The sequence below is a fragment of the Lutra lutra genome, chromosome 13 (assembly GCF_902655055.1).
Source record: "Lutra lutra chromosome 13, mLutLut1.2, whole genome shotgun sequence".
NCBI lineage: Eukaryota > Metazoa > Chordata > Mammalia > Carnivora > Mustelidae > Lutra > Lutra lutra.
Window position 1 is genome coordinate 11987960 of NC_062290.1, and position 23306 is coordinate 12011265.

Here is a 23306-nt window from a genome sequence, read left to right on the forward strand (position 1 = left end):
TCAGACCTGGGTCACGTGGCCACTCCTGAAAGGGCGGGGTTGGGGTTGGGGTCAGTGCCACTCAAACCATTTGGGCTGAAACTAAGGAAGGGCAGGTTCCACAAGGGAAAAACGGGGTGCTGTTAACCAGAACGGTGAGGAAATGCTCGAAGGTAAAAGCAACACACATCTCCTGCAACGTCCTCAACTCTTCGTTGACCTTTGAGACTGATCCTTGGAGACACAGGCGGGAGGGCTCGTCACAGAGCTGGCTGGTCTGTTGCTGCTTCTGCGGGAACCCAGGCTTCTCTCTCTTGTGGACTCTTCCGTTGTATTATTGTTCAATTTGGGAACATACAGGGATTTTAAAATTCTTCTTAAAAAGCACAGAATTTTTTTTAAAGATTTTATTTATTTATTTGGCAGAGAGAGATCACAAGTAGGCAAGAGAGGCAGGCAGAGAGAGAGAGAGGGAAGCAGGCTCCCTGCCGAGCAGAGAGCCCGATGCGGGGCTCGATCCCAGGACCTTGAGATCATGACCTGAGCCGAAGGCAGAGGCTTAGCCCCCTGAGCCACCCAGGCACCCCGAATTTATTTATTTTTTAAAAGATTTTATTTAGTTGTTTGAGAGAGGGAAAGAACAAGCAAAGGGAGCAGCAGAGAGAGAGAGAGAAGCAGGTTCTCTGCTGAACAAGGAGCCCAGTGGGGGGCTTGATCCCAGGACCTCTGAGATCATGACTTGAGGCAAAGGCAGATGACCAACAAACTGAGCCAGACAGGCGCCCCTGCAAAACACAGAATTTAAATGCACCTTATATTTTTGGAGGCATTTGGTGGAAATGTCCAGGTACTCCATGAGAGGGTTTGACCCAGCTGGATACATTTGAGAGTATGTAGTTGGGAGTGAGTGAAACAAGATCAGAAAACTTCCACGAAAGTCTCTAAACAGCACACAGTGTTGACACTCCCTGGTTGCTCTGCTCTCCTGCGTCCCGTTTCCCCCGGGGCAGTTTATTTGTACACGCACGAGCAAGGATATGAACTGAGCAAGGTGCATAGCCAGGCTAGCTCAGATGCAAACTGCCAGGCATGTTCTGGGAGGGAGAGTCTACCTTTAGGTTTCCTAGGTGAAGAAATAGCATAGACAGTGGTGAAAGAGATTGGCTTAGGGTATCACAGTGTTCATCCTGTAATTTTGCAGCAGGACATAATTTAGGCTCCAACTAGAGGTATTTTAGGAGACTAGCTAATGGAAATGTGGACCTGGAAATCCAGAAACTTGCATTCTGTCTCAGTTCTGCAATAGATTGGTTGACTTTGATCCAATTTCTCATTCTCTCTGGGCCTTAGTCTCCCAGTCCTGAAAAGTAAAGTTTGCCAATGTAATAGCGGACTTTCACGTAAATCAGTGTTTCATTGTGTATGCATACCAGGGTGGTTCACAGGACTATTTTAGGTGGCACATGCCATATTTTTTAAAACAATTATGCATATTTTCCCACTTTTGTTGAGATATAATAACAATATATAATAATATACTAATAAATGAATGTTGTACGTATTTTTAATGTACTAGACTAACCAGTACAGCAGTTCCCAAATTTCATGGGCTACCACTGCTATGGAACTAGGTAAAGTAAATATTATAATTTTAAAGATGAATATGGCTGAAGAAAATCATTAAGTAATTGGTACATAGATAAAGCAAAACCCCAAGGGTGGGACATAAGATAGAATTTGAGAAAACTCTGGTGTACATGACCTCAATATAAAAACATTTTTCAGTAGAGTAGTATAATAATGATTTGACAGTTAGGGAGTCTGAGACTGCTTTACTGAGAACCTATACGATGCCAAAAGCTGTACCAGGGACTCCCCATGAGTGAGATTACTACATTTTTAAAGTAAGAACTACCTGATTTTAAAACCGTGTTCTGTCCACCAGCCACACTATCCCTGCAGGGCTCAGGGCTCACACAGAGGTAAAAACAGAATAGTTCAATATTCGTATATACTGTGGAAGGATCACAAGAATAAGACTAGTTAACGTGTGTTACCATATATAGTTACAGTGTTTGTGCTGTGATGAGAACTTTTTTTTTTTAATTTTATTTTTTATAAACATATATTTTTATCCCCAGGGGTACAGGTCTGTGAATCGCCAGGTTTACACACTTCACAGCACTCACCATAGCACATACCCTCCCCAATGTCCATAATCCCACCACCCCTCCCAACCCCCCTCCCCCCATCAACTCTCAGTTGTTTTGTGAGATTAAGAGTCACTTATGGTTTGTCTCCCTCCCAATCCCATCTTGTTTCATTTACTCTTCTCCTACCCCCTCAACCCCCCATGTTGCATCTCCTCTCCCTCATATCAGGGAGATCATATGATAGTTGTCTTTCTCCGATTGACTCATTTCCCTAAGCATGATACCCTCTAGTTCCATCCACGTCGTCGCAAATGGCAAGATTTCATTTCTTTTGATGGCTGCATAGTATTCCATTGTGTATATATACCACATCTTCTTTATCCATTCGTCTGTTGATGGACATCTAGGTTCTTTCCATAGTTTGGCTATTGTAGACATTGCTGCTATAAACATTCGGGTGCACGTGCCCCTTCGGATCACTACGTTTGTATCTTTAGGGTAAATACCCAGCAGTGCAATTGCTGGGTCATAGGGTAGTTCTATTTTCAACATTTTGAGGAACCTCCATGCTGTTTTCCAGAGTGGTCGCACCAGCTTGTATTCCCACCAACAGTGTAGGAGGGTTCCCCTTTCTCCGCATCCTCGCCAGCATCTGTCATTTCCTGACTTGTTCATTTTAGCCATTCTGACTGGTGTGAGGTGATATCTCATTGTGGTTTTGATTTGTATTTCCCTGATGCCGAGTGATATGGAGCACTTTTTTATGTGTCTGTTGGCCATCTGGATGTCTTCTTTGCAGAAATGTCTGTTCATGTCCTCTGCCCATTTCTTGATTGGATTATTTGTTCTTTGGGTGTTGAGTTTACTAAGTTCTTTATAGATTTTGGACACTAGCCCTTTATCTGATATGTCATTTGCAAATATCTTCTCCCGTTCTGTCAGTTGTCTTTTGGTTTTGTTCACTGTTTCCTTTGCTGTGCAAAAGCTTTTGATCTTGATAAAATCCCAATAGTTCATTTTTGCCCTTGCTTCCCTTGCCTTTGGCGATGTTCCTAGGAAGATGTTGCTGCGGCTGAGGTCGAAGAGGTTGCTGCCTGTGTTCTCCTCAAGGATTTTGATGGATTCCTTTCTCACATTGAGATCCTTCATCCATTTTGAGTCTATTTTCGTGTGTGGTGTAAGGAAATGATCCTGATTTCATTTTTCTGCATGTGGCTGTCCAATTTTCCCAACACCATTTATTGAAGAGGCTGTCTTTTTTCCATTGGACATTCTTTCCTGCTTTGTCGAAGATGAGTTGACCATAGAGTCAAGGGTCTATTTCTGGGCTCTCTATTCTGTTCCATTGATCTATGTGTCTGTTTTTGTGCCAGTACCATGCTGTCTTGATGATGACAGCTTTGTAATAGAGCTTGAAGTCCGGAATTGTGATGCCACCAACTTTGGCTTTCTTTTTCAATATTGCTTTGGCTATTCGAGGTCTTTTCTGGTTCCATATAAATTTTAGGATTATTTGTTCCATTTCTTTGAAAAAAATGGATGGTACTTTGATAGGAATTGCATTAAATGTGTAGATTGCTTTAGGTAGCATAGACATTTTCACAATATTTATTCTTCCAATCCAGGAGCATGGAACATTTTTCCATTTCTTTGTGTCTTCCTCAATTTCTTTCATGAGTACTTTATAGTTTTCTGTGTATAGATTCTTAGTCTCATTGGTTAGGTTTATTCCTAGGTATCTTATAGTTTTGGGTGCAATTGTAAATGGGATGGACTCCTTAATTTCTCTTTCTTCTGTCTTGTTGTTGGTGTAGAGAAATGCAAATGATTTCTGTGCATTGATTTTATATCCTGACACTTGACTGAATTCCTGTACAAGTTCTAGCAGTTTTGGAGTGGAGTCTTTTGGGTTTTCCACATATAGTATCATATAATCTGCGAAGAGTGATAGTTTGACTTCTTCTTTGCCGATTTGGATGCCTTTAATTTCCTTTTGTTGTCTGATTGCTGAGGCTAGGACTTCTAGTACTATGTTGAATAGCAGTGGTGATAACGGACATCCCTGCCGTGTTCCTGACCTTAGCTGAAAAGCTTTCAGTTTTTCTCCATTGAGAATGATATTTGCGGTGGGTTTTTCAAAGATGGCTTTGATAATATTGAGGTATGTGCCCTCTATCCCTACACTTTGAAGAGTTTTGATCAGGAAGGGATGTTGTATTTTGTCAAATGCTTTTTCAGCATCTATGGAGAGTATCATATGATTCTTGTTCTTTCTTTTATTAATGTATTGTATCACATTGATTGATTTGTGGATGTTGAACCAACCTTGCAGCCCTGGAATAAATCTCACTTGGTCGTGGTGAATAATCCTTTAATGTACTGTTGAATCCTATTGACTAGTATTTTGGCGAGAATTTTTGCATCTGTGTTCATCAAAGATATTGGTTTGTAGTTCTCTTTTTTGATGGGATCCTTGTCTGGTTTTGGGATCAAGGTGATGCCGGCCTCATAAAATGAGTTTGGAAGTTTTCCTTCTATTTCTATTTTTTGGAACAGTTTCAGGAGAATAGGAATTAGTTCTTCTTTAAATGTTTGGTAGAATTCCCCCGGGAAGCCATCTGGCCCTGGGCTTTTGTTTGTTTGGAGATTTTTGATGACTGTTTCAATCTCCTTACTGCTTATGGGTCTGTTGAGGCTTTCTATTTCTTCCTGGTTCAGTTGTAGTAGTTTATATGTCTCTAGGAATGCATCCATTTCTTCCAGATTGTCAAATTTGTTGGTGTAGAGTTGCTCATAGTATGTTCTTATAATTGTCTGTATTTTTTTGGTGTTCGTTGTGATCTCTCCTCTTTCATTCATGATTTTATTTACTTGGGTCCTTTCTCTTTTCTTTTTGATAAGTCTGGCCAGGGGTTTATCGATCTTATTAATTCTTTCAAAGAACCAGCTCCTAGTTTCGTTGATTTGTTCTATTGTTTTTTTGGTTTCTATTTCATTGATTTCTGCTCTGATCTTTATGATTTCTCTTCTCCTGCTGGGTTTAGGGTTTCTTTCTTGTTGTTTCTCCAGCTCCTTTAGGTGTAGGGTTAGGTTGTGTACCTGAGACCTTTCTTGTTTCTTGAGAAAGGCTTGTACCGCTATATATTTTCCTCTCAGGACTGCCTTTGTTGTGTCCCACAGATTTTTGAACCGTTGTGTTTTCATTATCATTTGTTTCCATAAATTTTTTCAATTCTTCTTTAATTTGCTGGTTGACCCATTCATTCTTTAGAAGGATGCTGTTTAGTCTCCATGTATTTGGGTTCTTTCCAAATTTCCTCTTGTGATTGAGTTCTAGCTTCAGAGCATTGTGGTCTGAAAATATGCAGGGAATGATTCCAGTCTTTTGATAACGGTTGAGACCTGATTTAGGACCAAGAATGTGATCTATTCTGGAGAATGTTCCATGTGCACTAGAGAAGAATTTGTATTCTGTTGCTTTGGGATGAAATGTTCTGAATATATCTGTGATGTCCATCTGGTCCAGTGTGTCATTTAAGGCCTTGATTTCCTTGTTGATCTTTTGCTTGGATGATCTGTCCATTTCAGTGAGGGGAGTGTTAAAGTCCCCTACTATTATTGTATTATTGTTGATGTGTTTCTTTGATTTTGTTATTAATTGGTTTATATAGTTGGCTGCTCCCACATTAGGGGCATAGATATTTAAAATTGTTAGATCTTCTTGTGGGATAGTTTCTTTGGTATGATATAGTGTCCTTCCTCATCTCTTATTATAGTCTTTGGCTTAAAATCTAATTGATCCGATATAAGGATTGCCACTCCTGCTTTCTTCTGATGTTATTAGCATGGTAAATTCTTTTCCACCCCCTCACCTTAAATCTGGAGGTGTCTTCGGGTTTAAGATGAGTTTCTTGTAGGCAACATATAGATGGGTTTTGTTTTTTTATCCATTCTGATACCCTGTGTCTCTTGATTGGGGCATTTAGCCCATTAACATTCAGGGTAAGTATTGAGAGATATGAACTTAGTGCCATTGTATTGCCTGTAAGGTGACTGTTATTGTATATTGTCTCTGTTTCTTTCTGATCTACTACTTTTAGGGTCTCTCTTTGCTTAGAGGACCCCTTCAATATTTTCTGTAGAGCTGGTTTGGCATTTGCAAATTCTTTCAGTTTTTGTTTGTCCTGGAATCTTTTAATCTCTCCTTCTATTTTCAATGATAGCCTAGCTGGATTTAGTATTCTTGTCTGCATGTTTTTCTCGTTTACTACTCTGAATATATCATGCCAGCTGATATATATCTGGCCTGCCAGGTCTCTGTGGCTAAGTCTGCTGCCAATCTAATATTTTTACCATTGTACGTTACAGACTTCTTTTCCCGGGCTGCTTTCAGGATCTTCTCTTTGTCACTAAGACTTGTAAATTTTACTATTAGGTGACGGGGTGTGGACCTATTCTTATTGATTTTGAGGGGGGTTCTCTGAACCTCCTGGATTTTGATGCTTGTTCCCTGTGCCATATTGGGGAAATTCTGTCCAAAGTTCTCTCCAATATACCTTCTGCTCCCCTCTCTGTTTCCTCTTCTTCTGGAATCCCAATTATTCTAATGTTGTTTCGTCTTATGGTGTCCCTTATCTCTCGAATTCTCCCCTCGTGGTCCAGTAGCTGTTTGTCCCTCTTTTGCTCAGCTTCTTTATTCTCTGTCATTTGGTCTTCTGTATCGCTAATTCTTTCTTCTGCCTCATTTATCCTAGCAGTGAGAACCTCCATTTTTGATTGCACCTCATTAATAGCTTTTTTGATTTCAACTTGGTTCGATTTTAGTTCTTTTATTTCTCCAGAAAGGGCTTTTATATCTCCCGAAAGGGTTTCTCTAATATCTGCCTTTTTCGAGCCCGGCTAGAACCTTGAGAATCGTCATTCTGAACTCTGGATCTGACATATTACTAATGTCTGTATTGATTAGGTCCCTAGCCTTTGGTACTGCCTCTTGTTCTTTTTTTTGTGGTGAATTTTTCCGCCTTGTCATTTTGTCCAGATAAGAGTATATGAAGGAGCAAGTAAAATACTTTCAGAAAGTGGTTGATTTTCTGTTTCTAGAGTTGCTGTTCTTCTTCTCTTCAATCTCCTGTTGGATTTGTAGGTGTTTGCAATCTTTAGATAAGCTATCTAGCTGATCTCCCGCTACCTGAAGTAGTCTCAGCCTGCTACTTCTCCGCCATCTTGACTCCTCCCTGTGATGACAACTTTTAAGATCTACTCTCTTAGCAACTTTTAAATATGCAACAGAGTATTATTAACTATAGTTATCATTCTGTACATTACATTCCCATGACTTATTCATTTTATAACTGGAAGTTTGTACCTTTGGCCTCCTTTGCCCATTTCGTGCAGCCCCCCACCCCCGACCCCTGCCACCCCTGTCAGCCACCATTCTGTTCTCTGTTGCTATGAGCTTGGGTTTTCTTTGTTTTTTGTTTGTTTTTTTTTTTCCTCCAGATTCCATATATAAGTGAGATCATATGGCTTTTGTCTTGTCTTTGTCTGGCTGCTTTATTTCACTTGGCCTAATGCCCCGTTTTTCCATAGTGGCTGCACCAGCCTGCATTCCCAGCGGCAGCGCATAAGGTCTCCCTTTTCTCCACATCCTTGCCAACACTTGTTATTTCTTGTCTTTTTGATACTAGCCATTCTAACAGGTGTGAGGTGATGCCTCATTGTGGTTTTGATTTGCATTTCCGTGGTGATGACTGATGCTGAGCATTTTTTCACGTGTCTGTTGGCTGTCTTAATGTTTGGGAAAACGGCTATTCAGATCCTCTGCCCATTTTTAATCGGGTTACTTATTTACTGTTGAGTTTTATGAGTTCTTATATGTTTTAGATATGAATCTCTTATCTAATACATGATTTGCAAGTATTTTTTTTTCCCACTTGGTAGTTTTCCTTTTCATTTTGTGGATGGTTTCCTTTGCCATGCATAACCTTTGCTATATCTTTTAATTATGTACCATTCTGTATTCAAAATAATAATAATAATGAAATTTTTAGAAAGTTGAGTCCACGTGGAGAGTGTGATCCTGAAGCCCTGAGAGACAGTGTTCGTGTCACCCTTTGCCACCCCTTTCCTCACTCAGCTTGGACCACTGCTGTGCTGGGGAAAAGCATACATCCACAGGCTAGCATGTGCAGAAACTTCTGGAAGGCCGAATCACAGAGGTTAGAAAGGAGAAGGAACCACATCTCTGCCCTTTGTCTGGGAGGGTCCACAGTGATCCTCAAAACCAAATAGCCTCTTTTCACAGAAGAATTGGCCTGGAGCTTGGGGTTGCCAGGTAAAATACATTTGAATTTCAGATGAATGACAAATCATTTTTTTAGTATAAGTGTGTTCCGTGCAATATTGGGGGGGTATACTTGGGGGGTATGCTTAAGGACTTTGAATTACTTAATCTGGCAATCCAAGTGGGATCCAGAACCCAGCTTCTCATCAGGCAGTGTGTTTTCTCTGAGCCTGGCTTTCCTGATCTGTGAAATAAAGGATGATGATTATCCACCTGTACCCTGGGGTTGCCGTAAAGCTGAAATAGACCCCTGCACTTTGTAAACAGCTGCTCTAAAATTAAAAGGAATAAACACAGTTCCTCTCTGTGTTCTTGTCCTTAGTACCTTGATCTCCATAGCATACAGCTCATTGAAACCCACTGACTTGTTTTTCCACCAAATTGGCTATGATTTCTTATATGCCTTGGGCACATCGTCATACATTTATTTTCATATTTATTTATTTATTTTTAAGATTTTATTTATTTATTTGACGGAGATCACAAATAGGCAGAGAGGCAGGCAGAGAGAGAGAGAGAGAGAGAGTAGGAAGCAGGATCCCTGCTGAGATTCCAGGATCCTGGAATCATGACCTGAGGTGAAGGCAGAGGCTTTAACCCCCTAAGTCACCCAGGCGCCCCTATTTTCATATTTAAAGAGGATTTCTGAAACATATTAACAGGGACTTCATTTCTAATGTTTGTTGTTTTTGGCTTTAAAAGCGTTGCCTTTATTTTAAACCATCTTTACTGTGGGTGAATGAATGGCAGGTTATCCCGCTGAACTCACTTAGTCCATACTTGTTGAACATCTAGTATGTTCCAGACCTTGGGGCTAAAGGGGTGAGTAGAATAGACACAGAGCCTGCCATCATTGCATGCATGGTCAGCAGGGAGAGAACCAAAAGAATAGAGCAAACAGATAAAAAGAGTCCTTCTCAAGCCTGGTTTGACGTGAGAGCCACTGGCGAGGAGTCTACAAATTCTGTTTATAGTAGGGTAACTAACCATCCTAGTCTGCCTAAGATAGAGGGGTCTCCCAGGATGTGGACTGATGTCTGGGCCTCCCTCGGTGATTCCAAGATGCCTCCAAGATTGAGAACTGCTGGGTTAGGAGGAATGTAGAACATGTTGGCTCTTGACCTCAGGAAAGACTGTCTGGCAAATAAGGCTTTCTCAGGCCATGTATATGTGGTTACTTACACAGACAGGGAGAGAGTGCATTCATGGACTAGACCAGGCATCCCGCTAACTTGGGCAAAGTCTTGGAAGGAGCAGGAGTCTGGCTCAGAGTGGACAGGGAGGCTCTGGTAGTATGTCATAGAGACCCCAGACTGCCCAAGCCAGGGGTGTCCCAGCCACTCCCAGGTCCACAGAACAAGCCACGAAGGCCCTGTAAACAAGATAAATTGGGAGGGAAGAGACCCCAGAAGCAAAATTGCTCCAGACAACAAAGGACAGAATAAAACTTGTTAGCCCACCAGGCAAACCCCATCCACTCTTCTTTGCTCTGTTAATAGATGAAGTTCTGTGTTAATTATGTTTGAAAAATAAAAAGTTTTAAAGCCACAAATCTAAAACAGCTCGCTCACTTAAAAGATATTCTGGGGTTTACTTTCATTTAAACCCTTCTTTCTATTATTATGTTCAACCATGGTAAGTTATGTCTTCTCCATAATGCAGCAACAAAATACTGTCTTCATCCCTGTAGCTATGTTTTCTTTTTACGTTGAATATTCTTATTCCTACTTGCCTTCATACTTTATAATAGGTATAAAATGCTGAATTTGAAATGAGAAAGTGCAAATAAAAGTAAATATGTATGTATATCCATTTTTATGTAAACATATATATTTAAAATATATTTTAATTCAGATTTATTTATTTACCTGTACTGTGGTGAAATTTTCATAGGCACTCCTATCTCATTCTGGTTCGTATGAAGCTGAAATGTGTACAATTCCTTTTGTTTGACGAAGTTGCCTTGCATAATGCATGAGCAAAAATACTCAGCTCTGCTTTCAGCAGCATTATTGGCAAAACTGGTAAGATAGGGCTTAGAGTTTCTTATAAGTCAAAATAAGAAAATTTCCTTGTCAATGGACAGGTATTCCATGGAAGAAGAATCCTTTTCTCCCTTTAGATGCACCCAGGGGGCCTGTCAGTGTGTTCGTTTACCTGCGGTCTCCTGAGGTCATTCCCCTCCACATTTCCTAAGTTTCCAAGGAATATCTTCCCCGCCTGGCAAGTCCTGTAGTGGAAAATGTGTCCCGAGAACTGACTTTTTTGATAGAACAAAACCCTATCAGACAATGTGGGCTTTTCTGCTGTTTTCATACCTCTTTGTTAAACATTGTATCAAGCGTGGCTCCCTTTCCAAATACCCTACGACCTTTCACTGCGGGTTCATCATTTGGTTTTCTGTTGATGGTTGCTAAGGTAAACTTCTCTTCTTCAACTGCCGCTGGGGCCAGCAGGGTTTCAGCCTGCACCCTTCCCAGGCCCTGCAAAGGAGGGTGGAACCAACATCTGCGGTAGTGGTTTCGAATGTTGGTAGATTGTTTACACTGGAGATTGCCTGCTGCCGTTTGTTTTTACTTTTGCCAGGCTTAAGGCTTTGTAATCTTTTAAGACTACTTTCGCAGTGTTAGCCAGGATATGAGAATAATTTCCCCGTTGTCGGGGGAACGAAAATGGCATTCAAGAAGTCTATGCAATGCTGACCTCATCACTTCCCGAGGTATCGCTGATCTCTGCACTTTGGAACTCCTCGAAATTTGAAACTGATAAAACTATAGCTCTCTTGAATCTAGAAATATCACACACTGAAGCATTTTCTGAATGCCTCCCAGAAATTCTGCGTTCCAGAAAGGCAAAGAATTGTGTATTTTAACAATCCTTTGTGTATCTTGACATAATGAGAATTTGAGTTTCGGGAAGTTAACAGTGGGAACATACATGAAATATTAAGTATAGTGTGGGTTGCCGTTGAAATTACATTAAATGCCACATTTCCTAGGATAACAGTACATTGAATTGAAACTCAAACCTAATGAGAAATCTCTGTAATAAAAAAGACTTTTAATGCATCCTTTATATATAGACATAACAGAAGAAATCTATCATCAGGAAGTTTATTCATTTCCTTAAAAATATAGAGAACACCTACCAGGAGGCAGATAGATGTGATATGTGCCCTTATATGTTTAAAACCTAGTGAGGAATACAGATAAGTATATTGCCTGGAAAAAGCAGTATCTAAAAAGATCACCATGTACAGTTGTCGAGGTTGTGTACTGCACAGTGGTACATAGTGGCTCTCTTGAGCTAAGAACCAAATAAAGTGTAGGAGTGAGCTAGGAAAGGAAACAAGAACTAGTAGAGTGGAATGTATGAAGGAAGGGAGATGAAAGACTATCCTAGGTAAAGAAAACACCATTTGAAAAGGCCAGGAAGCAAGAGAGAGTGTGGCACCTTAGCATAAAGGAGCTAAAAGAAACTCTGTGCTGCTGTAGACTGTGACAAGGATGTGATGGTGAGCCAGGACAGCCAGAACATCAGGGCCTTATAAGTCAAGGACATCGGCAATTCTCTCAGGTGTTTTAGGCCAGAAGGCGCTACAAACACTGTGGCTACCATGTGCAGATCAGGTTTGAGTAGGGCAAGGTTCTCTGCACAAGCAGGAAGCCTGCCTCAATACTCCAGGCAGAAGCCTCCTGAAATGGAGCAGGACAGGAGACCTGGTGGAATGGATGGCTTGGAGAGGAATTTAGGAAATTAAGTCATCAAGACTGATAGAATTTTGGGAAAAGACGGAGAAGGGATATCAGTGAAGATGCTAAGATTTCTTAATTGCTCACTGGGTAGTCAGGGGCTCGAGTCACTCATATTTGGAACACAGAGGAAGAACAGGATTGGGGGTAAAGAGGATGGGTTTGGTCCAAGGGGAGAGGCCCACTAGGAAGTCGGACACATGGGTCTGGAAGATTGGGGAGGGATCAGGCTGGCGATACAGATTTGGGAAGCTAAAAGTCAGGGGGTGGGAATCAGACAGGTATTTGAAAAGCCTGTAGCAGAAACGACTAAACCACTGGTTTAAACTTGCACTTGCTTTTCTCTGTCATGATGAAAAGTACAGAGCTAAGAAGTCCAGACTGGTTGGAAGACTCTACAGTATGGGCAGGAACCAGCCCCTTCGATGGTTCTGCCAGGGCCCCAGCAATGACTCCCAACCTCAGGTCACTTGCTAGAATGACCAACTGTGTCAGTTTGTTTGGGACTCAGAGGGTTCTCAAGATATGAGACTTTTTGTTTTCAAGCCAGGAAAGTCCCAGGTTAACTAGGATGAGTTGGTCACCCTAATGACCCCCTGAGTTTATCACGGCCACTGCAACTCCAGCTCAGATGGGAAGACAAGCCAACTGCATCAGGACCATATTTAAAGTGGCTTTCCTGGAAACCCCATCCAACAAGGTTCTCTTCCATCTCTGCGTGGAACTTCGTTACTGGCCACCTCTGCGTACAGGGATGGCCTAGCAGGGTGCAAGGGGCCTGGCTCAGTGTAGTCCCAGCCCCCATCAAGCTAGCCTTCTTCAAAGGAAGCAAGAGAGAATGGATACTGGGGAGACAATTCCTGCTACAGGGGAAAAGACTCATCGGAGTACAGAAACCAGACCCACAACCACTTAAACACTTAAAGAGATAAAAGAAGATGAGAAGATCCCAAGGAGAAGTCTGAGAAGAGCAGGTGGAAAGTAGGACCAAAACTAGGAGAGAGGGTATCAAGGAACCCAGAGGAAGAAACCATTTTGTGACCAAGGGAAGTCACAGAGGTTAATGCCACTTGTATAGGAATTTATGAACAAAGCCACCTCTCAGGTGAAAAGTGTCATAACATTTCCTGCAGGAATTCCCCTTACTCCCCAAAGGCCCAAACACCCCAGATATGGGAGAAGTTGCTGAATCACAGAGAAGAAGAAGTGAGACCCAGCTACCCCCATGGCCTTCTCCCAGGACGAGGACCCATGTTGGCAGCTTCTGGTCATACTGTGGTCATTGGGTCTGCCCTGGGCCTCCCCGTTGTCTTTAATGTTGATGCAAGTGGCAGTGGAGGAAAGCTTCCAGGCACCAGTGCACAGCAAGGTGGCTTCCAGCCCCTGCATGCATGCACGCAAAGTTTCTGCAGTTCTACAGTCCAGGGCACAGCTCTGGCTCCACTGGTGAGCAGCAGCAATTCCTCCTGAAATGGATACCAGGAAAGCTGAAAAGCCCATTTCCACAGCAGGAAAAGGGATCCCCCTGCCTGCAGCCCTATGTGCTAGCATGGCACTAAAGCCCATACGTGGCAATTTGAAGCTGCTCTTTAAATGCAGACTTTCCTTTCTCCTAAAGCAAATTGGTATTTGAAACCTTCCCCAACAGGAAAGCCTCTGCTATACCAGAGGTTTCATTCTGGGAGGGGTTTCTTACTACTCGGGACCAAAATAGGACTGCAAATGCCAGTTACTTCTTCTCAATTATAGATCATTTTATGTTACATTTCTGAAGTCCTGCCTATGTAGTAACCCTGCAGATCAGCCCTCCTAAGTGCATTGCTTTCTGGCAGGATTTAGATTTCAGTGCTTACCTTTCAGAGCTCATTCATCTCTTTATCCGTTTAGACTAACTAAACATCAGGGGTTTGGAGCAGTTTTATTGAGTGGGAATGACAAGTTTCTTGGAACTTTGTCATTTTTAGGGAACTCATATGTCAAGGAGAGGATAGAAGAGAAGCCATTCCCATCAAAAACATTTACTGAAAAGAGATGTGCCTTATAGGGAGCCCCTTTTTAAGGCAGCAGGGAGGTTGGAAGTCTGGCAGCCTTGCTCATGTTGGATAATACAGAGCACCCTGTTGTCTGACACCAGGGGTCCAGTCCAGCACAGACATTGATTACACACAAGATGCACACATAGTGCCTTCTGTTCAGTGCTCATGAGTAATTACTTACTAGGACATTGGACTGAAATGCTGGGCTGTGCCCTGTACTTACGAGTCTCAGCCGGTGTCATCCTCATGCTGAATGGCTCTTTGTTGCCCCAGTCCCCCCTCCCTAGCAGTAACTACAGAGGATAATGGCTGGGGTTCTCTGAGCCTAAGATTGTGGAGTGTCTGACCACTGTCACTAATCCAAGTGCAGACGCAGATGTCTTACTCTGCACGCGTTGATTCTGACCTTTGTTTTGTGACCATCCTTTGCGGGTGGTGGGGAGGTATATTACTGTAGATCACTTATAAGGCATACCCTAATTTTAGAAAACTCTGCATGTTTAAAAACCTTTTAAATTTGAGGCAAGATGCTAAAAAGTTAATCTGGTTATCATGTTATCAATATGAAGAGTATGTGTAGAAAAGCCAAAAAGGGCTTCCATGCAGAGACATCGGTCCCTCCAGGATTCCTCCATCAGGGAAAGGGTGAAAACTTTGCTCTCCTGCTATAAGAAGATGAATACAAGTATGAAAAGATAAATTAATAGAGACAGGCAAGGAAATATTTGGAGGCAGCGTGGAGCAGGGGGGAAGGCATGGACTTGGAGCCCGACCTTGGTTGGGTAGCTGTGACCGTGGACTGCTGCATTAACATTCCTGAATCTCTCTTTCCTCCCTCATGAAGTGGAAGTTCCGCCTGATGGGATCATCTGTCAGGATTGAGAGGGAAGAACACAGGTCAAGAATCCCATGCCTGCAACACAACAAACGTCAGTTCCCTTGGAATCTTTGTTTCTTCTCCATATATATTCATAAATTTTTTAGTAAACCACAGAGGATACTGGTAACTCTAGGGACAGAAGGTGAGAACACTTTATGCAAACCATAGAAATTTGTGATTTTTCCTTGATATTTCATAACAGAACATTCTTCTGCCAGAGGTAATCAGTAGATTTATTAATGACTGTGAGTCTGATTGAGGAAAAAAGCAGATATTCACAATCCCAAGTATTTAATACAGTGTTTTTTACATTTGAGAAACGCTATGCTATTTCTTTTCCAGCAATGTAGTCAATTTTTTGACATCTCGGTTTTTGAGAACCCCTATGCCCACTGCATTTTGTATGCATTTGACTTTTTAATTTTTTGGAAGTCTTTGATGTGCAAAGAAAGCCAGACTCCTTCCACAGGTAAGCTGGTGGCTCGTACGTAATTGAAAATGCTGCTCTGTGGAGGCATCCTCTCCCCACAATAGACAAAAACCCTTATGAATATCTGGTAGGTCTTTGCGTGCATTATTGTCCGGGCTGCTTTGATCACTTGGTAGATCTGGGAGATGATTGTCATAGCAGAGAATGCAGCTGGGCAGTGGCATGGGACAGACTGCAAGGGGCCGAGGTGTGCCCACAGCTGTGGATCAGGCATGAGGGAGAATGGATGTGGGTGCAGATGGGTCTCCCGTGCAGCGGGGAGGAGCTGGTGTCAGAAGGACGGGACGATGGGCAGCAGGTAGAACCCGTGGTGTCAGTGAGGTCCACCACGAGATGATGAGATGGGTTAGCCGTTAGGGAGAGTATGCTGATCAGATATCAGGAAAAATAAGAACTAACATTTATTGAGTTGACCACAAGCCCTTGGGAATGGTGCTAAAAGCTTTACTTATGTTTTACTTATGTTTTAAACATAACTTTACTTATGTTATCCTGTTTAATCTTTGAAAATCTGCAAAGTCACTATTTTAGCACACTCATTTCACGAATGAAGGTAGCGCTTGTCCAATAGCGTAAGTAACTGGCTCGAAGTGCCATGATTTGTGGTGGGTTTGGGATTCGAACCAAGTGTTGAGCTGGCGCAATAATGACTTACCCACCCTGCCGTGTGCCTCTACAGGCAGGACCCCATCCAGGGAGGCAGGCAGTAAGCCATTCAGGAAATCTGGTGAGGTCATCACCTGAGTTCAGGGGCTGGACTTCAGCCCCAGGAAGGAAGCTGCCAAAAAGAAGGCTGTGTCCTTGTGTTAGATGTGTGTGGTCCTAAGAGCTAACAAAATAAAGATGTAGGCATCATTATCAGACCCGGTCACGAGGTTTCATCCAGGATCACACCAGGAGTAAATGTGCTGAACTCCACTTTGGATGTTGAGTAACCCTGGGTAAGAGCCCGGGGAGCTTAGCTGTGAGGACAGGTGCTACTGAGGCCGGGCACCCAGGAGGGGCCCAGCACTGAAGAGCAGAGTTGTAGACGTCAACATGGAGGGTCAAATAGGGTGAATGGAGGGAAGACTGTTGTCACTACCAGCACTGAAAAGGTGTTCCTGGTCTTCTACCTGAACAAATATTGGCTCTGAACCATACTGGACAAATAGGAGGCAATATAAATTTCTCACTATCTCTGGAACAACTAAAGGACCCCCCCTCACCCCAATGATAAGAGAAATAACTAACAATTAACATAACAGTGTCCAAAGAATTTTTATAGACATCATTTTCATCAGGGTCTTATAATGACTATAGATGGGAAGTCATATCTCACTTGAGCTTGAATTTATGTTCTTAAATTAGCACAAAAGATGGAAATCAGATACCATCAAAACTGCCCTTGAGGCTTCCTTAATTATAGAGGAAGTTTCTATATACAGTTTTCTATGTATTACACTATTTCTATGTACAACACAGCCGATTTTCCTTTTAGTGTTGAAATACGTAAATAGATTTTTTTTTTTTAGTGGCGATTTGTATGAACTTATGTGAATGTATATGTTACAGTGGTTGGGTCATTTGCAGTTGGTTTGGGTTTTTTTGTTTGAGTACATCAAGTGCTTTCCCAAATATTGAATGTATACATAATAGGACTCCGTTGTTGTGTTATTCCCATTTTGCAGATAAAGAAACTGATGACACAGTAAGCCTATGCATGATGAACCTTTAAACAAAGGTTATGCTTTAAAAATCCCAGGTGGGGTCCATCACATGGTCACCTTGACATGACCATCACTCCTGAAGGACAGTATATTCATCAGCAAACAGAATTGCAGGGATACCAGAAAGCCCCTATGATTTCACATCCTGGCTATAATGCCATAGCGATGGCCTGGGATTTAAGTCCCAGCACACTGTGCCGGCTATTAGAAGTCATTAATACATTGAACTCTAGCTGGACAGATGTGTTGAACAATTGAATGTGACCCTGGAACTCTGTTTGTGATGTCCGCCTTCACTGAAATAGAACAGATTTTTCTGATGTTTTCTGATGCGTACATGTGACTAGAAGACATTCATACCCTGAGGTTCACGGAACCCGACCTTTCTGGCAGGGTGGTTTAATTATTGGGCTTGATTGCTGACTTACTTTTAAAGAAAAAAATCTATTTGGAAGTTTATGGCCCTTTTCTGACCCTTCATAAAGATTTTATCATTTCTAATAAATATCTTATAAATCAGTTCAAACTGCCTAAGCAACAGTATTTGAGGAGTATCCTTCGCTCCCCTCCTGTCATCATGACTCCAACACTGTGGCCAATAAATCTTTCCCCAGACCCTTGACCTGATGCATCAATCTGCATGTGATCTCTCCCGTTCTTTGCCTTTTTCTTATTTGTTTGTGTTTAATGTCCCCAGAACATTATTTTCTTTTCTTATTGGTTAAAAAAAGGTGAAGAAAGGGAATGATGTTAGCAAGAATGGTGCAATGAGGACTTCAGAAAATCCTGTCCCCATAAAAGCCACAAAAACAGTCAACAGTTGTGAAAATCGACTTTTCAAGAACTTGAAATTACTCAAAGACTTGCAACATTGGGAGTGCTTATTTATTATATAAGTCAATGGAATAGAATTGAGAGTTCAGAAATAAATCCTTATATCTATGCTCAACTGATTTTCAACAAGATGCCAGAACAATTTAATGGGCAAACATGAACTCAAAATAGATCAAAGTCCTAAATGTAACAGCTAAAACTATAAAACTCTTAGAGGAAAACATAACTGTAAACCTGTATGTCTTTAAATTAAACAGTAGTGTCTTGGCTATGACATCAAAAGCATACACAACCAAAGCAAAAATGGGAAATTGGACTTTATCAAAATTAATTAATTTTTATTTTTTCAGCATAACAGTATTCATTATTTTTGCACCACACCCAGTGCTCCATGCAATCCGTGCCCTCTACAATACCCACCACCTAGTGCCCCCAACCTCCCACCCCCCACCCCTTCAAAATTCTCAGATCGTTTTTCAGAGTCCATAGTCTCTCATGGTTCACCTCCCCTTCCAATTTCCCTCAACTCCCTTCTCCTCTCCATCTCCCCTTGTCCTCCATGCTATTTGTTATGCTCCACAAATAAGTGAAACCATATGATAATTGACTCTCTCTGCTTGACTTATTTCACTCAGCATAATCTCTTCCAGTCCCGTCCATGTTGCTACAAAACTTGGGTATTCATCCTTTCTTTTTTCTTTTTCTTTTTTTTTTATAGCTTTATAAACATATATTTTTATCCCCAGGGGTACAGGTCTGCGAATTGCCAGGTTTACACACTTCACAGCACTCACCTTAGCACATACCCTCCCCAATATCCATAACCCCACCCCCCTCTCCCAACCCCCTCCCCCCATCAACCCTCAGTTTGTTTTGTGAGATTAAGAGTCACTTATGGTTTGTCTCCCTCCCAATCCCATCTTGTTTCATGGACTTTATCAAAATTAAAAACTTTTGTTCTTCAAAAGGTACCATCAAGAAAGTGAAAAGAAAAAAATACTTGCAAATCATGTATCTGATAAGATCTAGAATATATAATCTTATAATTTAACAATAGAAAAAGAAGTAACCCAATTTTTTAAATGAGCAAAAGACTTGAATAGACATTTCTTCAAAGATGATATGCTGGGGTGTGTGGGTGGCTCAGTCGATTGAGCATTTGATTCTTGATTTCAGCTCAGGTCATGATCTCAGGATTGCAAGATGGAGCCCCAAATCCAGCTCTGTGCTGGGCATGCAACCTGCTTAAGATTCTCTCTCTCCCTCTCCTCTGCCCCCACTGCTCTAAAAACAAACAAACAGACAAAGTGCAAATGGCCAATAAGCACACAAAAGAATGCACTATGTCATTCGTTATTAGAGAAATGCAAATCAAAAACACAGTTAGGTACCACTTCACATCTACCAGATGGCAATAATAACTAAAGATGGATAGTAACAAGCGTTGATGAACACGTGGAGAAACTAGAACTCTCGTACATTCCTCATGGACATGTAAATGCTGTTGCCATTTTAGAAAACAGCTTGGCAGCTCCTCACAGTTAAACATAGAATTATCATTGACCTAATAGTTCTACTCCTCCATGTATACCTAGGAGAACTGAAATTTATGTTACATAAAAACTTGTACACAAATATTCATAGTTGTGTTATTCATAACAGCCAACAGGTAGAAAATACCCACATGCCCATCAACTGATGAGTTGTTAAATAGCAGTATATCCATAAAATGGAATATTATTCAGCCTCAAAAAAGAACGAAATTTTAATACATGCTACACTGTGGTGAACTTTAAAAACATGATGCTAAGTGAAAGAAGCCGGTTACAAAAGCCCACATTACAGAATTCCATTCATTTGAAATTTCCAGAAAAGGCAAATAGAAAATAAATCTGTGGTTCCCAGAGGCTAGCAGGAGGGAAAAATTTGGTATGGGATTTCTTTTTTGGGTGGTGAAAAGATTCTGGAAATAGGTAGCAGTGCTGGTTGCAGAACTTTGTGAGTATATTAAAAACCACTGAATTATATTAAAAGGGTGAGTTTTATTGTGTGTAACTTCTGTTCAAAATTAACTTCCAGATGTCAGTCCAGATAGAATGAATGAAATATATCGCTTCTCAGCCCTTTAGCTAAGATTGAGCGTAGAATAAATGAAATATTTCCCATACAAAGAAGACCTCATTGACTCAGTAGCAAAATGATTCTTTTTAATAAAGTCAGAAGAAACAACTCACCAAAAACATTATCAGTTTGTTCCAAAATAGCGATTTTATTAGTGAGAGTCCAGGGAAGGGCACCATCCCGGATACCAATATCTTTTTTATTCTTTCTTCATGTTCTAAAACTTCTTCAAAATTTACCATGTTCCTTCTCGTCTGGTTTCCCTCTAACATGACCACAGCTAGTTCGGTTTAACTCTGTATGACACTGAAGCCACAAACAAGGATAAAGCACATAGTTTCATCACAAGTACTAACTCAAACTGATGGGTAAGTGACCACATGGAACACTGTTTAGAAGGATTCTGGGCTATATCCAGGCAAGGTGGGGTGGGGGTGGGGGACTAGTAATTAGTTAAGAAAATCTGTCTTGAGCTTGGCTGTGTTAGTAGAGGTGGGTGGCTCTTGAGCTCATTCTTTGATCTGGGAAAATGCATTGTTCTGCTGAGTGGATCTAAAATCAGGTAGCTAAATCTGGATGCATTGTAATGGCTAATGGGAACATTCGCACAGCAGGACTGAAAAGAAATTTGAGGTTTGCAGTTTACATGCAAATTCCCAATATTTTGAAATAGCTAACGTTTACAACTGAGATACCAAGATCTCTCAATAAGTAGCACCAACTTTCATACTGTATACTATCAAGATATTTTAAATAACTTTTGATAGTATGTGCTCTCAAAGGTTCTTACTATGAGAACATTAGCATAGGCTTATAATAAAATCGGATATAGTGAGAGATTACATCAAGGAGAGATTTTTTTAAAATATTTTATTTATTTATTTGACAGACAGAGATCACAAGTAGGCAGAGAGAGAGGAGGAAGCAGGCTCCCTGCTGAGCAGAAAGCCCGATGCGGGACTCGATCCCAGGACCCTGGGATCATGACCTGAGCCGAAAGCAGAGGCTTTAACCCACTGAGCCACCCAGGCGCCCAAGGAGAGATTTTTTTTTTAAGTTTTTATTGAAATTCCAGCTAGTGAACCTAGTGTACTATTAGTTTCTGTTGTACAGTATAGTGATTCAACACTTCCATACATCACCTGGGGCTCATTATAGCAAGTGTCGTCTTTCATCCCCATCACCTATTTCCCCAATCCCCACAGGCCCTTTCCCTCTCATAACCCTCAGTTTGTTATTCATAGTTAAGAGTCAGTTCCTTGGGGGCGCCTGGGTGGCTCAGTGGGTTAAAGCCTCTGCCTTCGGCTCAGGTCATGATCCCAGGGTCCTGGGATCGAGCCCCGCATCGGGCTCTCTGCTCAGTAGGGAGCCTGCTTCCTCCTCTCTCTCTGCCTGCCTCTCTGCCTACTTGTGATCTCTGTCTGTCAAATAAGTAAATAAAATCTTAAAAAAAAGAAAAGAAAAGAAAAGAGTCAGTTCCTTGGTTTGCCTCTTGCTCTTCCCCTCACCCTCATCCCTGGCTCGTTTGTTTTCTTTCTTAAGTTCCACATATGAGTACCATCATATGTGTTTGTCTTTCTCTGATTTATTTCACTTAGCATAGTACTCTCTAGCTCTAAGAGAGATTTTTTTTTATGGCAGTCACTGAAAAATCAAGATAATCACCAGTAGATAGGCTCTCGAGCCTGCTGTAGCCCACATTTACTTAACTTGGAGTTTTACCTCCAAGTGGAACTGTCTCTTCCCTCCTCTATGTGCTCCAGTAGCCAGATCTTTCTTTGAGAGGTGTCTAAAGGGGGCTCCTGGGTGGCTCAGTCAGCTAAGCCTCTGACTCTTGATTTGGGCTCAGGTCATGATCTCCAGGTCTTGGGACCGAGCCTTGCATTGGGTTCCGTGTTCAGTGGGGAGTCTGCTTGAGATTCTCTCTCTCCCGCTTCCTCTGCCCCTCCCCCTGCTCTAAAATGAATAAGCAATTCTTTTTTTAAAAAAAGGTTGCTAAATAATGAGTCCTATCTCTCTGGCAGATACTGTAAATCTTTGCTTCTCAAATGTAGTCCCCAAGCCAGCAGCATCAGCATCCCCTGGAACTTCTCAGAAATGCAATCTGTTAGAATTACAGCATCACCCCAGACCTAGATGATGGTAACTCAGGAGTGGGCCCAGTAGGTGACTCCGGGCTCAAGTTTGAGAGCCACTGCTGTGAGTTGTTTTCTTCCAGAACTGGGAAAGACAATAGGGAGTGGGAGAGTGGAGCCTGTAGGCAGCAGGCTTGGTACGGGATGGGAGACTCCAGCAGACACAGCGAGGACTTTGTTCCTTTCCTCTGCTTACCTCATGTGCCAAATCTCTACTTCCTCAGGAAAGGTTTGAGGTGCTCTCAGGAGCTCCCCGGTCCCCATGCCCACCCCACTACCAGCCTGCTTAGAGTCCCTTCTGTGGGGACAATAGCGGGGACCGTGAAATGAGGATGGCACTTATACATTCCCTCATGGCACAGAGAAGCTGCCATTTCTGTTTAAAAAAGAGTTGTCCTCAAGAGCCCTGGCCTAGTGCTTCCAAACCCAGCAGGCCCCACAGCTAATAAATGCATGTGAAAGCCTTAGAATAGTACCTGCTTCACAGTGAGAGTTCTGTCTGTGCAGGGAGTGATGGTGTTGGCGGCGATGACAGAAGGGGCCAGATTTCCCCCCAGGGGTGCCTGGGTTGACATCTAGAAGCAGGTGCTATTTGTGCTGGGTGGGTGGTCGCTGTGTTTAAAGACTGCCCATCGGAGACAGATGTTGATCTCGAAACCCTTTGCTGGCCAGTGAGGCTCCCTGAAGACAGCATCCTAACTGCGAGGTTGGCCGTCAGCCGAGCCTCTGCTGGCCCATCAGTACTCACCACAAAGCCCTGGGGCCTGCCTGGGGTTGGCGTCTTGGGCAATGAGCAGGGGAAGAGGGGCCGAGGAAGATCCAGCAAAGCAAGGAGGAATTGCAGAGCCTTTCTAGTAAGAGTTTGGTGTTGGAG

At 42.0% G+C, this 23306-nt stretch overlaps 1 protein-coding gene across 1 annotated transcript in view; it reads left to right on the forward strand.

Annotated features, from left to right (window-relative positions):
* MAMDC2 (MAM domain containing 2) overlaps positions 1–23306 on the forward strand; it is a 158485-nt gene that overhangs the window by 45400 nt on the left and 89779 nt on the right. The window lies entirely within an intron of this gene.